The sequence below is a fragment of the Rissa tridactyla genome, chromosome W (assembly GCF_028500815.1).
Source record: "Rissa tridactyla isolate bRisTri1 chromosome W, bRisTri1.patW.cur.20221130, whole genome shotgun sequence".
In the NCBI taxonomy this organism is placed as follows: Eukaryota; Metazoa; Chordata; class Aves; order Charadriiformes; family Laridae; genus Rissa; species Rissa tridactyla.
In genome coordinates this window covers 3877546-3894023 of record NC_071496.1, presented here as the reverse complement: position 1 = coordinate 3894023, position 16478 = coordinate 3877546, and the positions used below count along the sequence as shown (strand labels likewise).

Here is a 16478-nt window from a genome sequence, read left to right as displayed (position 1 = left end):
TAAATCTAGTCTGAGGAAGTGATGGGACATGTCCCCTGAGCAGCAGCTTCCCCAATGACAAGGCTTGCCCAAACCTTGCAGAGCTGCCAGGGCAGATACGGCCAAAGCCCCAAACCCTCTTGCTTATGGATGTCCAGCACCCCACCCTTCCCTGCCTGCTCTGGCTCGCAGGCAGCTGCCTTCCCTCACCCTCCAACTCACCATCCACCACTTCCTTCTCTCTCCCCAGCTTCCCCTTTTCTTTGCTACCGATATTCCTCATCCCTGCGTATCTGCTGATCCCAGAGCCACCCCACCTTTATCCCCAGAAGGAAGTCCAGCCCCACGCCATCTCTTCAAAGATGGCTTCACATTCAGGCCTCCCTCCTCGTACCCCTGCCTTCCTCAACCCTCCTTAGCTCATGTCCTCAATGGCCGCTCCTCTGCCAGAAGAAAACCTGTGTGAGGGTTAATCATCACCAGGCACCGCTGAGACCAACGCAGACAAGCACCAAGCTGCCCGACATCCTGCGCAAGTCAATCGATGCAAATATTGCCTGTGGAGCAACAAGAATCCCATGACCAAGTACCACTGGGCCTCGGGCAAAGCATGGAAGAGGAGCCCAGTGCAGCCCAAAGCCCACCACTGGAGCCCTTCTCAGACAGGGAAGACTCATCCTTGAGTAGAAGGGATGGGGAACACACCAATGTCTTGTCTACCATCCCCTACAAGCCAAGCTGATCTCAGCAAGCTCCAGCATGCAGCAAAAGGATGCACAACAGTCTTTGCTTTGGGGTGATGGTCCGACAGAGTAAAACGTCCACAAGTGTGCTCGCATGTCCATAAGTGTACTTGTACGCGCACTCACGGGGAGCTGGAAGGGCAGCCACCTCGCTGCCCATGTCCGCATGCTTCAGGGCAGCCCTGCATCAAGCGTCACCGCACAATCCTGCCTCCAAAGAGCTGTGGTGATGTTGCTTCGTCACCACGTCAGGTTAACGCCAACATCACGTTATTTCCTCCCCGCAGTGCAGCACTGTCTCTGCAGGCCTGAACTAACACCACCTGCCTCTCTGTTGTCCCGTTGTGCAACCATCTCCCCCCCCAGACTCATCCCATCTCCAACATCGAGCACAGTCCCGCCTGGATATAAATCCAAACCAACTCCAACATCTCCCATCGCTCGATCCTGCCTTTCCACTTGGGCCCCACAAAATGGACGATAGCCTTGAAATAATGACTATAATTACAGTTTGGTAGGTCTTAAATGTAGCAGAGAAAGACAGCGCTCCTCTTCACGACATTCCTGGTATACGACATAACACAACACATGACCCAAGGAAGGTCGGCAGAGCTGGACGTAAATGTTTTAATATGGCCGGGACGGGGCTTCTCAGTGCTTACTGTCTACTGCCAAAAAATTGGGCTGCTCACCAAGCTTGCATCGCCACCCAGGCACGCATCCTCATCTGCCGCACACGAGGAGTCCTCCAAAATCCACCTGCTCTTATGAATACTTCTGGCTTTCCACTAGAAGAGGGCTACGTTCCTTTTCTATTTAAAAAAAAAAAAAAAAAAAAAAAGAAAAGAAAAATGAAAGAGTGGACAAGCAGTTAGGAATTTCTGAGGTTTGACGGCCCATAATCAGAGACGAACTCGACTGAAATAGAAGTTGTCTTCGCAGGAAACAAACCCCCGAACGGCTCTCCATTCATTTTTAGCAAGCAAACCAGGTGAGCGCAGCCAACCGCTAGTTATCCTCTGACTCACGGGAAACAGCACTCGAAAACGCATGCTTTGCCCACAGCTCTGGAGGACTAAAAAAAAAAAAAAAAAAAAACAAAATAAAAAAATACTCAAGCGATTTGAGGCAAGTTTTGAGGCTTGCAAACGCCATGTGAAATGCAGGATTCAGATAACCAGGAGCGCCGGGGCTGAGGTCAGGCTGCTGCCGAGCACCTGCACTTAGTAATGCATCATTGACCGAATTCTGCTCGGGGCAACAAAGCCCCGCAGACGTCACCGGCTGCACAGTCTGCCCCAGTAACCCGTAATTTCTCCGTAATCAGAAGCAACGGGGTGAGAGCTTTAGTGGCCATACATAATGCATGTCTCCTGGCATCGCCGGGGAAGCGGGAGATGAGCGCCACAGCCGGCAGGGCCGGCCGCAACGCCAAAAAACTGGCCGCTCGAATAACCAAGAAGAGCTCCAAATGCCCCTACGATCCCGAAGGCAGTTGGGAGCGTATCCTCCCCTCTCTTGCCCAGCGGCAACGCGTGGCTGGTTTCACCGGGGCTGGGATCTACGTGCAGGGGGACCGAGCCAACTGCTGCCCCTTGGCGCGGACGAGGGCCGAGCATCTTGCTTGCGCGCATCCCCTCTCTGTCACGCAGTATGAAAATGGCTTTTTAAGTAGGTCGTCAGCTGTAACGACCATTAAACACTCCGGGTATGACGCGTCCCACGCTCAAAGGTCTCCATGGTACTTTGAGAGCACCCTATGCAATGGCTCCCTTCCAGCCTGCTACTTTCCTTCCCGTTCCCACTGCCAGGCCACCATCGACCTCCTCTTCATCATCTCAACCAGTTTCCTGCCATCCAGCCTCCAGTGCCTTCCCCCAGTTGCCGGATCTAGTCTTCATCCCAGCTGTGACCCTCCCTCCTTATCCCCGGATCCAGGGAAGCTGCTTTTATCCCCCCTTTTCCCTCTATTTCCCCTTGCGTGTTCTTCCCCAGCCCACCCGGAGCCCTTGGTCCTTCCCTAAAAATCCCAGTAAGTTTTGCACATCCCTGGAAACCCTTGAAAGCATCCGACACCAAGTTTTACACAATCCCAAAAGGCTCTTCTCCCTAAAACCCTTCACAAACCCACTCCACTGGGAACAATCACACCCTTTTGCTTGCGTGGCTTTCAGGAAAGAGATTTCCTCCCCTGGACGGGTTTCACTCCAGGACCAAGGTTCTACTCAGTCTCCTCCATACGCACGATCACACCTCCACCAAGTTCCTCCGCTGGCACAAGAGCCGGACAGGGAGCACGCACGGGGGAGTCCCCCCTCCTTTTTATATCAAAAAGACGCAGGACTTGGACCAGAAACCATCCTCCTGGCCTGGTCCAGCCTCCTCCTGCCTACCCGGGGCACCAACTGCGACGCCACCACGTCACGCTTTGCTCTCTTGGCCACACCGCGGTGAAGGAGAAGCTGCTGCTCCTTCAAAAGGTCCCCATTGCGTTAAACCAAGGATGGTCACGGCAGCTGCGACCCAAGGGGCAGCAAGAACCATCTGCTAGAAAAGGGCAGGGAAGAAGCCAAACTGCCAGAAACGGGGGTTAGATCCTGCTGCCGCCAAAATATCTGCGTTTCCCTGGGAGGAGGACTCTCCACCCGGCACCGGGGAGCGCGATCACATAAATATCAGCCCCGATGGAACTGCGCAGGGCATGACGTTTACCACCAGGATGTAACCTTTGAGTACACCTCCTGCGAGCGATTAGCGCCGAGCACACTCCGTGCCATTCAGCCATCACCGATGATCAGATTAAGCCACGACAGAGCCAATGACTAAAAAAAAAAAAAGCGCGAACGCAGCACGCGGAGAGCACCAGGAGGTGCTTCCCAGCCCGACCACGAGCAAAGAGCGGCGGTGGGAAGGAAGGAGAGCATCAAGGTTTGAGTTCGCTTAAGCGAAGCGGACCAGGCAATCGACATGGAGCAACGTTTGCTACAGCAAATCCTGGAAATAAAGCAAGGGAAAGCTCTTCCGACAAGCTCCTCCGGCTGTAAGGCTCAGCACATCTGGGGAAGGTTGGCAGACAGCGAGTTGAAGAGACAAGGGCAGACGGCAGGCAAGCGTCAACAGCAGCACAAATTGGGACCCATCAGAAGAATCTCTGCGAGAACCGGTTTCCTACAGAAAACCGCGTCTCTTAACAACAGTCCTCTCGGCACCGAGAGCTTTTAATGCTGGCTCAGGAGATCGGTTTTCAAAAATTTCACTAAAAATTGAGGTTTGCTGTCGGAGAGGAAGACTGATGTATCTCGAGCCTGGCTAAGAATACATCTATCTGCTCAGAAGATGGGAAACCAGACCCTTCCCAGGCCACCAACCCAGCATCGCTTCCATTTTCCATTGCTCTGCTCTGAACCCATGAAACTTGGCAGACGTCAGCCACCTCTTCCGCAAATCCCAGCCCAGCTCACCCGAGCTGCAGCAACTGGTGAACCCCATGCATCGACTGGGGTGCAAAACCCCGGAACGAGCTCGGTCGGATCGTGTGTGGTTGCTTGTCTGGTTTACATAAACGACTGATGGGGCCCCAAGGAGTAGAAGGGGATTTCAGAGAGAAAAACAAAACAAAAACCAAAAAACAAAACCAAAAAAACCCCATCGACAGACTTTCAGCTTGAATAATCTTCACCGGGCTGCCACTACCACCAGCTAAGGACCTTCTCCTAGGCTACGGGGCCACCACTAGCTCTTCCCTCACATGTTCCTCACCGGTCTCAAGACCAGAGAGGTTTACAGACACAACCATCTCTGGTTCCCCAGCAAAGATATGAGCTTTGGGAAGTGCACCCCGCAGCAACTTGTCCAGAAGACCTGTGTCCTTTTCCCCGCTCCACGTCCCAGGGTACCACCAGCACCCAACACGCACAAAATACAGCCTCGAGTCCAAAAAAATATACCATTATCTAAACCCTCCGTCCCACCCCCCTACACACACACAGCAGGTCGCACAGATCCCTCTTCGGGGCACGTGTGGTACCAGGCTATAGAGAGTTAAACTTTACGGCCCCCAAAATAACATTTTAAACCCAAAAAAAAGGAGGCGGAGGGGAGGGACAACGTGCCATCTCCCAAGCCGTGTGCACTCCTATATTCGGGGAAATCTCACCTGAATTCTTATATAAAGCAACCCAAGTCCCCAGGCGTGCCAGGAAAATTAAAACAAAAACTAAGAAAAGGAAAATAAGAGCCAAGAAAATGAAAATAAAAGCTACCTCCCGCAATCCGACGGTCCCCGGGTCAGTTGCTGTACGTCCTCGGGAGTTTTGGGGGGGGACACCTCCGCATCAGCAAAGAATCGACCGTATCGAAACGACTGCGCCCCATCTTCTGCCGGCAAACGCTCCGGCGGGTGGTTTTTTTTTTTTTTTTTTTTCCTACAGCGGTTTGACTCAGAGGTCTGGCCAGACTCGCAGCTCTCAAATTCGTTTAATAAATCATCTCCTCACCACGCCCAGAAGGAAAAGGCAAATCTGTGTCTCCCAGGCACCTGCCGATTGGACTAACGTGCCTCTTGCTAATTACCCCGCGAGGAAGAGTACGGCTCGAGTGACGTGTTTATGAAGATAAATATTTTAAGTTCACAGTTAGCGCTGTAAACTCGTTCCAGCCGGAGAGTCTCTTAAGTTGATTCCAGGAGAAAATGCCTTGATAATTAAATTTTTTTTTTTTCTTTTTTTTTTTTAAAGGCTATGAAATATTAATTCGGGTGAAATAAGCAGCGTGTCTTTCAGGTGCAATTAGTAGCTGCTGGTGGAGGGGGGAGGAAAAAAAAAAAAAAAAAAAAAATATGCTCGCTGGTGAAGCCCAGGGAAGGGATGGGAGTGTTTTCTCCCCTCGGCAGAGGGAATGCAGCGCTCTGCCCTATCTAATCTCACTATAGCAACGGGAAGACCTTGGCAACCCCGATCTTTACAGTTATTAAGACGGGAGCGGGAAGAGTCGGAAGCACAGCGCAGAGGGATGCTCGGCCGAGAAGCTGACCCGGCTTCCTACCGAGGAAATAAAGCTCCCCCCGCCTCGCTCATGAGGCGATGGAGGGTCCGCCAAGCTCTTGGATGGGTGGTAGTCCAAGGTCGGCTCCCCAAAACTTTCTTGCGGTGCCTTTTTGGAGGGAGAGGTTAGCCACAGGGGAGACAGGCATTTCCCCACCGCACCATCGTCGTGCTGCATGGACCTGTTGGAGCGGGGCCAGAGGAGGCCACAAAAACGATCAGGGGGATGGAACACCTCTGCGGTGAGGACAGGCCGAGAGAGTTGGGGGGGTTCAGCCTGGAGAAGAGAAGGCTCCGGGGAGACCTTATTGTGGCCTTCCGGTACTTAAAGGGGACCTAGAAGAAAGATGGGGACAGACTTTTTAGTAGGGCCTGCTGGGATCGGAAAAGGGGTAATGGTTTTAAACCAAAAGCGAGCAGATTCAGACTAGACGCGAGGAAGAAATTCTTCACGCTGAGGGTGGTGAGACCCTGGCCCAGGTTGCCCAGAGAGGTGGGAGATGCCCCATCCCTGGAAACATTCCAGGCCAGGTTGGACGGGGCTCTGAACAACCTGGTCTAGTGGAAGACGTCCCTGCTCACGGCGGGAGGTTGGACTAGATGGCCTTGAGAGGCCCCTTCCACCCCAAGCCATTCTCTGATTACCCAGAGTCCCAAAAAGAAGAGGCTGCTCTCGGGACCAGGGGCCAAGTCTGCAGTTGGCTGCTCTCCCTCAGCCCCACCGATCTCAGCCCCAGCTTCAGCCATGAAGACGTGCCCAGACCGTACGGGGACAAGAAGGCTCCCCCGTGACTGCCACCCAGCCTGGGGCTGCCAGCAACCTGCGGTGATGCCACCTCAGTGCCTCCGGAGATGGCTCGCTCGCTCGCGGCTCTCGCCAGGATGATTCACTCCCAAATGCAAAGGTGCAGAGCCCTCGGATCAGCTTGTTGCAAAATATTACATCTTGGCGACGGCCTGGCCAAGAGCCACTTTGGTCCTGGGCTCCTAGACAGTGGGGACAGCCACCAACTCCTGGCCATAGCTTGGTCCCACCCGGACAGAGCAGTATTTGCTGTAAATCTTCTCCCCTGTCAGAGAGGGACAGCTCACTAAGACCTCCCTACGCCACCCAATAAAAGGGAGACTTAAAAGCTGCTGAGATCTCCACAACCAGACCCTGCAGCTCACAGACCAGCCCTGAACATCTCCCATCCACCTGCTGCACCACCTCACCGTGACAGCCACTCACCAGAACTGACTCAGGGAGGACTGGCTGGGGACCCTGCAAAGCTAAATTATTACTACTACTACTATTCACACTGGTAGTAGCATAATAATAATCCATACTAAACTTTCAAGGTAGCACGAGATAACTTTTTTGGTGGCAGAACATGTGTTTGTCTCTAGCACCTCTCTTCTTGGCACCTTGAAGTCCCAGGACCACATTCCTTCCACCAGTCCTTCCACAATCATGGTTTCCACCCAAATTCAGCTATTTCTTTCCTTCCGGCACCTGGATTAGCCCAAAGACATTTCTCCACCACACTGGCCCACAACCCTACCCTGCTGTAGGTGCATGTCCTCAACCCGCGGCAGCCAGGACAGCCCTTTGGTGCTCTGCACTACCTTTTGCTCCCCACCAAGAGTCTCCTCACCACCAAAGTCCCCGGCTGACTCCTGACCACATTCCTCGTGATCCCAGCTTTAACTCCTCCAGGGCTTTACCAGCATTACAATATAAATTAGACAACCGGGACAATTCCAGATGGAATTAGGTGCTGCTGGTCATTTTTTCTTCCAAATTGGTGCTCTGTTGAGTGGACGTTGTCCAGCCAACACCTTTGATAGACAGCCTGATGCTGGGCACCAACGCAGCCTCGTAGAAACGTAGCTCTGTACTCGGAGCATTGCTCGCTCTTACTCCTGCGGTCCTTGGAGGCAATTAAACGATAGCGCTGGAAACATAAATCCTTCAGCATATGGGAGGAAAACTGCCAAGGAGGTTCTGAAGGCCTGGTGGCTTTGGACCACAGAAAGCACGGAGTATACAGCATTTAAATACCATTAGGAATGGAGGAGCAGCAGGAAAAGAGGTTAGATCAGATAAAGCAAACCCAATTCCACTCAAGAAGGGAGATGGTGTAGAAAATTCAAATATATGATCCCCTACCCTCAGCCAGCTCTTCAGATGGTGTATATTGGCCAAGCTCCCCAGAGCTCTGCTGATAGCCACCCGCCAAGCGCCAGATCCAAGCGTCTAGGACTCTTCTGAGCATTTGTCAGAGGTTTTGCTTACTTTTATGTTTTATTTTTGACCGGGCCGGAAAGTACCTCAAATCAAAACGCACCATGCCCTTTAGCGCACATTAAAACCGAGAGCTATCGGAGACAAATGTCAAAATTTTAATAACGGGCTAGATCCTCATCAGGTCAAAAACCATCTGCCACCCTCCCCGTGTCCCCTCTGTCCAGGCATGGATTACGGCTGACAGCACGGTGCCAGCCCCACTGCTGGCTGTCCCAGCGGTGGGAATCTGGGGGGGGCTGCTGGGTAGGATGGCGGCGCTGAGTAAATCAAAATACAGCGAGACAGTGTGTCATCCTAAGAGCCCATTTCAGCCTCAGACACCCGTCAGCGTTAGATACCAGGAGGCTCTTTATCTTGTCACCGGTGACTAAGAGCATCCATGGCATGACGGTACCACAAAAATACAGGTGATGGAAAATGGCCCTTTTCCAAGGAGGACGGATCTTTTATTACGCTCTGTTTATCTATTACTAAAGAGAAAGCCATGAAGCATGCGATCCTTTTAGGTTCTCTGAATCCACTTAGATTTTATCTCTGGAGACGGAGCTTTCCAGGAATGAAATAGCTGCAAGACACAACGTGGGTGAAACAAAATCAAACAGAGAGTCTCCAACATGAAAGGCAAACTAAAAGGATGACAGCACTAGTTATACGGACGGAGAAATAAGGAGGAAAGGAAATTAAAAGCAATTAAAGGGAATTAATTAGAAGGTATGATGGAACTATGAAAGAGGAAAAACAGCTATGCAGAGTTCACTAAATACCCCAAACTTTTAATTGTCACACTTGGAACTGCAAGCCCTGGAGGTTCAAAACCCCTGTGGCAGTTTCCAAAAAAAATTCCCATGGCTTAAGCAAATCACTTCTTTGCCTCTAAGTCTGCATGGCGGACAAGTTTCTGAGCTTCTCCTTCAAACCATGAAGGCAGCAGAGCATCTTGCTCTCCCCTTCACTCCACCGGCCAAAGCGGACAACCCACACCAGCATCCAATGCGAGGAGTTGGGGCTTCAAGTAGAGTGTTGATGCCACTGTCCCCAGTGTTGGGATGAGTTATTTGCACCTACCCAACGTTCCTGGAAGGGTTTTCAAAGGGCCCTGGGGTGGTGGGGCCACCGTCGGCGCTTGAAGTCACCAGGCTGAGACCAGCCGCTGGGTTAGTCCCAGGGGAGACGACTATCAGCTGTAGCATCTTGCCTCTCGTCAAAATCCAGTGCCTGCATTTCCCACTAAAATCTAACAGTCCTTCTCAAAGGATCACAGAATGGTCTGGGTTGGAAGGGACCTTAAAGATCATCTAGTTCCAACCCCCTGTCCTGGGCAGGGACACCTCCCACCACACCAGGTTGCTCCAAGCCCCGGCCAACCTGGCCTTGAACCCCTCCAGGGATGGGGCAGCCACAGCTTCTCTGGGCAACCTGTTCCACTGCCTCACCACCCTCACAGTAAAGAATTTTTTTCCTAATATCTCATCTAAATCTCCCCTCTTTCAGTTTAAAACATACTCATCCTCCTCAGTTCTGAACTGGAATAACGATCTAAATCAAAACATTGCCATGAAAAGAGCTGCACAGAGCAGGAGCCCCCAGTCTCTCCACGTCTTCCCTTTGCCAACTGCCTTGGCTTTACCCATGAGAAGTACGGAAGTCCCCTACGGAGATTAAAACGTCCTTTATTAAGGGAATAGTGTTGATGGCTGGGAGGAACAACAAGAGGTCATAAAAAAAGCAGGCAGACATTGTTTGTCTTGGCCTCCTGGACATGTATTATTTTCCTGGGATGCAAGCTCAGGCCCCAAGCCGAAGGCAAGGGTGCATGAAATGGAGACGGGGCCGCCTTGCCAACGCGGGGTTTGTTTCGGAAGAAACTCCTCACCCAGCATTTCCGTGCAGGAAGGAGACAATGGGGCAGCAAAACCAGAGCTGCCGGACGGTGCTTAGAAACCAACGGCCAAATCCTTCAAGCTTGGGTTGCTTGCATGGGGTCCATGCAGAGCCCCAAACAATCCACATGGGGAGATAGTCAAGGTCTAAACCTCCTTATGATCCCCTCACGTTCTCCATCCTTATGTACCGTGGTCACCTCTATCAGCTACAAGGCGGGTCCCATATAGACATAGGAACTATGCAAAAGGCTCCACCTCCATCCCCTGCACCAGCATCAGCCCTGCTGCCCCCTCTGCCCTGGCCCTTACTTGATGCCACTCGTCTTCAGGGACCCACAAAGCCTTGATTGTGTTTAATTAAGTGACCGCACGCTGATTTACACAACTTAAACCCTGTTTCCAAACACGCAGGCTTCAAGCAGCTCGCCCCAGTGACAGAATCACGCTGTTACTATGAAAGGGAGAACTTCATTATCTGTTACCTCTTACAATTCAGAATTTTTAAAAAAAAAAATACCTTTTTTTTTGTTTTTTATAAGGCAGGGCTAACGTGACATGAAAAACCATTCATTTTCAACGCAAGCCTAGGGAGGAATTTTTTTTTTTTTTTTTTTTTTTTGCTTGAAAGACAGACTATTTCATGCTTTGAAGTTAATTACAACTATTTTGCTTTACACATCACTCGCTCAGGAAGTTACGAGCCTTCCAGATCTCCCTGGTTTCTTCGGTATCGAGACAGACCAAGGTTTGAAAGTCACAGCTGTCACAAGCCCGGCTTCCATTAGGAAGATTAATCTTCCCCGAGATGCAGCTATGGGAAGGTCTGAAGCACAGGGTTGGATCCTGCTGCCGCTTACACGGCATCAACAGAATGGCGCGAAGACAAGGAAAAGCAAACCTAGGCTGGTGAGCATCAAACCTCCTGCCGTGGGACCGGACAGGAGCAAGGCAGTAGAAAAAATCAGCTCTTTGGGACATTTCAGCAGAATATTTACGCCCCGCGTAGCGAAGCAGAGCCCTGCTCCGGGGCTGGGTCTGCCAGGCATGGCGGCAAGTCAATAACGGATTTATAGCAATAATCAAACCGCGATTGGAAAAGTCATCAGAGCATCTACCAGCGGTCGTGTCTACGCGGCGGGATGGGAAAGCTTCAGCTGCTGGTCCCTGGGGACGCTCATGGAGACCCACTGCTGCTCGTATGGCCACCTCCATCCCTAAATTAGGGGAACCTCCCAATTCCTCAGTGCTATACGAACTCAAATAACAAAGCGATGAAGGAACAGCCCATCCCACAGCAAACACCAGGCTCTGCTGGGACAAGCGGCTTGCGAACACGACCCTGCAAACAGCCCGCACCTCCTTTTCTTCCCCCCCACCCCGCTCGCCCTCCGTCCCCAGGAGCAAAATAACGTAGCTTTGGGCTTTTCGTTCAGAGAAGAACATCTAACACGAGGAATCGGGGTCACGCCATCCTTCCCTGAGCGCGGCGTTGAGAACGCAGGCGGCACCTACGCGGGAGAACAACGTTTAAGCCGGCAGATCGCAGGCCAATTCAAAGCAAACCCTGAAGAGTCACCAGGGAGCTCTTAGATACTCCTACACACACAGACACCAAAGGGGCAGGAGAAACGGCTCGGCAGACGAGGAACTGGGAGTCCCCTGAATGACGGGCTGCACTCGCAGCGGAGTTGGTACTCAGAGCGATCAGCGCGCAAAGCCTCCTGCCAGCAATTTGGAGGCAAATATAACCAAGAGCGGGTTTTCGGCTGGTGGGTTTTCAAGACGCGCCTGAAAGGCAGAGGGCTTTCAACTTCCCAAGCTGAAAATCAAGGAGAAAAATCCACGAGTAGCGAGGTTCTGCCCTAGAGCAGGAAGAGCGTCGTCACCGCAACGCCTGGTCTTGAACCGCGCGCGGAAAGAGCTGGTGGTCTTCAACCAGCTTCAAGCCACCGCAACACGGGTTTGGGGGACGAAGCGCCTGTTTTGGTGGGGTTTTTCTGCTTGCCAAGTTAGGCCGCTTTGTCAATTAGCCCGTCTCCCGCAGGGACCCCAGGTCAGGAGCGCATGAGTTACAGCTCAACCGCATCTGCGGCGACCGCTGCTGAATTCAGAAGGTGCAGAAAGACACTGCCCTTTAATTTGGGGAACCTGCAACGGATTAACGTTACCTTTTCCTTAGAAAAGCAGCAGAATTCAGCTCACACATTAAAAGGCAGCAGCCGATCAGAGATTAGCATACACTTTCCACTGCACAGGGCCATCATCGACAAAATAACTGTAAGCTTTTTTTTTTTTATAAAAAAAAATGCACAGTTTCTACAGAATTATCCTGCCTCCGGGCTCCACGGAGTTTGCAGCGCCCTGTATTTGTTTCCCAGCCGAGACAATTGCAAGTTAAGCGTTCGCTGGGGTCGTTGCTGCTACAGCGATTGTGCAGCTAAATAATTCAGTGACCAATTACTGTGGAACAGTATCGCTCCCCATCCTTCGAGCGGCGATCCGGCATCCAGGCCGAGAGATTCCAGCGGAAAGGAGCCCGCGAGAAGCCTTCGTTTGACGCAAAGGCATCAACTCGTGCACCACTTCTGTGTAATATACGGCTTATCGACTGGAAGACAAGGTATACGGCGTCTTTTATCGCATGCTAAATAAGGGCTGGAATGAACGGCTGCTTGCCTCTAGGCCACCCGTTTGATTGCCACCGAAGCAGACTGGTGAGGGCAGAAGGTCCTGCCCATGGGATGGTTCCTTGGTGAAAAGAGCTGCTGATCAGCTCAAGAAAAATAGAAAGGACAGCCTCACGCCGATTCCACGGACAGATCAGCAAACCTGGATTTCTCCCCTGTCCCCAAAACGGACGAGACACCACCGGATTTGATGCTTTCACCATCAGGGCCGCCTCACCAAACCAGCTTTCCAGCCAGGGGGCAACCAGTGCTCTCCAGCTCAGATCCGTCCCGCTCGGGATCCTGTCCTCCCGCTCTGCCTCCGCGCCCGGATCGGGACCTGAAAAAAAATGCAGCTGCTCTCATTTTTAAAAGACTCATCGATACACGGCGTGCGCGACCAGCTGCCCTCTTGGCTACGAGACAGGAGCTTATTTAAGGGCTGAACCTGATCTTCTCCGGGCAGGGCACCACCAGAGCTCACCCAGCCCACCTCCATCGCCGCGGCTCGGCAGAGGAACACGCCTGGTTTTGAAAGATATCCCTCCTGCCTACTCGGTTCCTTGGTTGCGCGGCTTTAAAGCTTTCCTCCGCGCAGCTATAAAAGGGTGTGAGAAAACTTGGAAAGGAAACCCTGGGTGGTACAGACAACTGGAACAAGGAGCAATCTGTGCCCAGGGCAGGGGAGGGGGTGGCAGAGCCCACACGGTGCCACGCTGAATAGCTGCCGGGGGAGGAAATGACACACCGCACTATCCTGCTTTTGTCCAGGGGCGAGACCAAAACGCTTCAGAAGAGAGAAAAAAAACCAAAAACACGCAAAACAAAACACAAAAAGGGATTATTCTGGCTTGTGCTGCTCCCTCCTCTCCCCTCCCTGCCGCCCCCGTATCCTCACTCCTACGGACCACGGGGCATCGCGGCCCGAGCAGCATCTGGTTCGCTTTAGCATCAGGCTTGTACTTTTACGCTCCCCAGGTTTCTCCCCGCTTGTTGCTTTTTAATGAGGAATCGTGGCCAGGAAGCCAGCCGGCGTGGGGTTCGGCCGGCCGGCAGAGCCAGGGCATGGGAACGCTCCGCTCCGCTGCTCCTCGCAGCGAGCCGCCAGCGAAACGCCGCGGGCAGGGAGAAGGCGGCAGCGTCCTCCAAGCCCTGCCCAGGCTGCCCTTGCGCGAGGTGCCACCAAGCACGCCGGCCGTGGTGGCCAACGCTGGTGGTTCCCCCCCGCCCGCCCCCGGCTCCCAAAGGGCTGCAATTACAGCAGAGTCCCAGCTGCGCTCACCCGAAAAATAAAGTCGTAAAAACCTTTCACCTTCATCGTTTCAAAGAAAAGCTCAAAAACGTGGTGTTTTCCAATGCCACGAGGTTCACTCTTACCTTCGCCACGTCCCACGCTCAGGGATGTCCTCTCCTGCTCCCCCATCTCAGACAGCACTCCATCACATCAGCCTCATGCTGGGGGGCTTCTCCAGAGTCCACCACCAGGATGATCCCCCCACCCCTCCTACCCACAGGCTCCTCTCCTCCCTCCCCACAGCTGAGGCTCATCCTCCAGCCACCTCCAGGTGAGATCCTTCACCTGCAGCTCACGAACCATCTCCCACAGGCCCAACCACTCTTTCAAGCCCCACCCCATGGCATCACACATTTTTTTCCCATATCTCTCTTTTTCCTATTGTTTCAGTATTTTATCCATCATGTCCTCCCCTGTAAGAGGACCAGAACTCATGCTTTACTCCTCACCCAAAACTACCTCCATGTCTGAGCCACCTTTCACTCTTCTCTTCAGGTGTAATGAAAACAAGGCACAAATGCCATTTTCTTATACATTAAGGTCAAGAAGGAACCAAAAAAACCTCTACTGCTGCCGGACGGTACATCTTATTAAAAAGAAAATGCCACAGGAACCCCAACTAAACAACTGTCCATAGACACAAGTTCTCCTCCTACATCCCATGGGCAATTCAAAAGGCCTCAGGCAAGATTAAGTCAAAAGATGGACCGAGTAGCACAGGAGTCAGGGAAGGGCGAATATTGTGGGACAGATCCACTCTGGTGGGACTTCAAAAAAAAGCTGATAACCTAAAGCCAACTTGCCAGCAGAAGAACCCATATCAGATAGGAAGGCAACCCCAGCTGATGTTCCTCTGTACTAATGGAGGAGCTGGAGGGACAGTGAGGACAATTAGGCTGAACAGGGTAAAAAAGGTTTCTGCTGAGTCCAGGATGACTCCCCGGCTTTCTACTCGTCACACCACAGCTCAAAAATCTCCTGCTTAAATGTAGTCACCAACACATCCAAGGCTTGGTCCAACCTCAATCCAGGTACTCAAAGCTTATGATGGAGAAAAGACACCAGGGTGCAGGAAGAGCTGCGCGCTGGTTTTCCCTGGAGGCACAGGGCACCCTACCCATGCACGGGGACCTCCTGGGGCAGAGCAGAGCTGCCCAGACCTAGAAGACAACACCGATCACTGCTTCCCGGGCTTTGCCCAAGACCATGAGCACGCCCTACCAAGCACGGGGCACACAAGAGAAGCCACCACGTCCATCTTCAGCTGGTGTCAAACATCACAGCATCCCTTCAGCCCAAAGCAGCGCTGAGCCCACCTCAGGGTCTGCTCTCGCTCTACAGACACCAATGCTCCTCCTGCATCCCACTGACCCCAGCCCCAGCTCTCAGAGCCACCCAGCAACCTCAGGAAGCCCGCAGCTACGCATGGCTGCAGCTCCCTGTTAACTGGAATCCAGCTAATTCGGCTACGTCCACGTGAGCCGTGATAACTCCAGCAATGCTACACCTGAGCAACCTGCCCCCGGTCACAGAGGATGCCTGCAGGAGAGCAAGACACGCTGTACCAGTTTCTCTGGGCACCTGCTAAAACCCAAAGCTTCCCCTTTCTTTCTTTCCTCTTTCAAATACGGAATAAGGCTTTTTTTTTTTCATTCCATCCATTTTTTCCAGGGTTAACGTGCAATCCCACCACTGCCCCCATCTCCACCAGCAAAGCGGAGGGTGGGCTGGGAGCAAGCACGTGGTTTGGGGATTGCTTTTGGTGCCTTTGTCAGGTCCGACAGCCCCAGCGAGCTACAGCCTTTCTGCACACCAAAACTAGAGGCAGAAGAAGGTGAGAAGTGGGGCAGATGTCTCAGGTGAGGTCACACCAGCCTCCACAAAGTCACCTCACTTACTGCCTCAGCAAGGTGAGCCCCAAAGGGAAGATTGAAGATTTGCCACTTTCACATGGATCTTGCCTGAGAGGGGCTGCAAACCACCCCCATGGGGCTCTGCAGTGCTCAGCCTGGATTAAAGAGAATTCCCTTTTCCTTTGTCCCTCCCTGAAAACTCATATTGAGCAGCTCCACCTCCAAAGAAGAGCAAAACTTGACCACCGCACCTCCAGAAAACAGCAACAAGCAGAAGCACCACCACAGCCCCCTTCCCAAACACAACCGCACACCAAAGCTACCTACCACAATCCTGCCACCGGCATCCATCCTTCATCCACCTGAGAAAAGCTGTTCCATGGAGATACACTGCTTCCTTTATGCTCCTCATGAATTATTATTGATAACCTATAGACACAGTCGGCTGGCCAACCTGCCATGCCTGCAGCAGAGCCTCTTCTTGCTCAGCTGTTGAAGGATCTGACCTGGAGGTGACTAGATGATGAGCTTCAGCTGTGGGGAGGGTGGAGGAGAGCCCATGGGCAGGTGGGGATCATCCTGGTGATGGACTCTGGGGAAGCCCCATAGCAGAAGGTCAATGTGGAGATATGCCCAACACAGGGAAGAAGGAGAGGACATGCCTGAGCATAGGGGGGAAGATTTAGCCCTCCAGGTCACCTCAGTCACCTGGGTGTCCCCCAGGACTT

The 16478-nt window shown here is 52.5% G+C and overlaps 1 protein-coding gene across 3 annotated transcripts in view; it reads right to left on the bottom strand.

Moving 5' to 3' along the window:
• Nucleotides 1-16478, bottom strand: part of LOC128901996 (zinc finger and BTB domain-containing protein 7C-like) — a 163358-nt gene that overhangs the window by 134414 nt on the left and 12466 nt on the right. The window contains exon 2 of one of the 3 annotated variants that reach the window (XM_054184243.1): nt 1415-1534. The exons of 1 other annotated variant lie outside the window; for it this stretch is intronic. The gene's annotated coding sequence lies outside the window, so the exon portion shown is untranslated. Of the gene's footprint in view, nt 1-1414; nt 1535-12766; nt 12881-16478 lie in introns of those variants that run through there. One more of the 3 variants, XM_054184245.1, reaches the window with a different exon arrangement.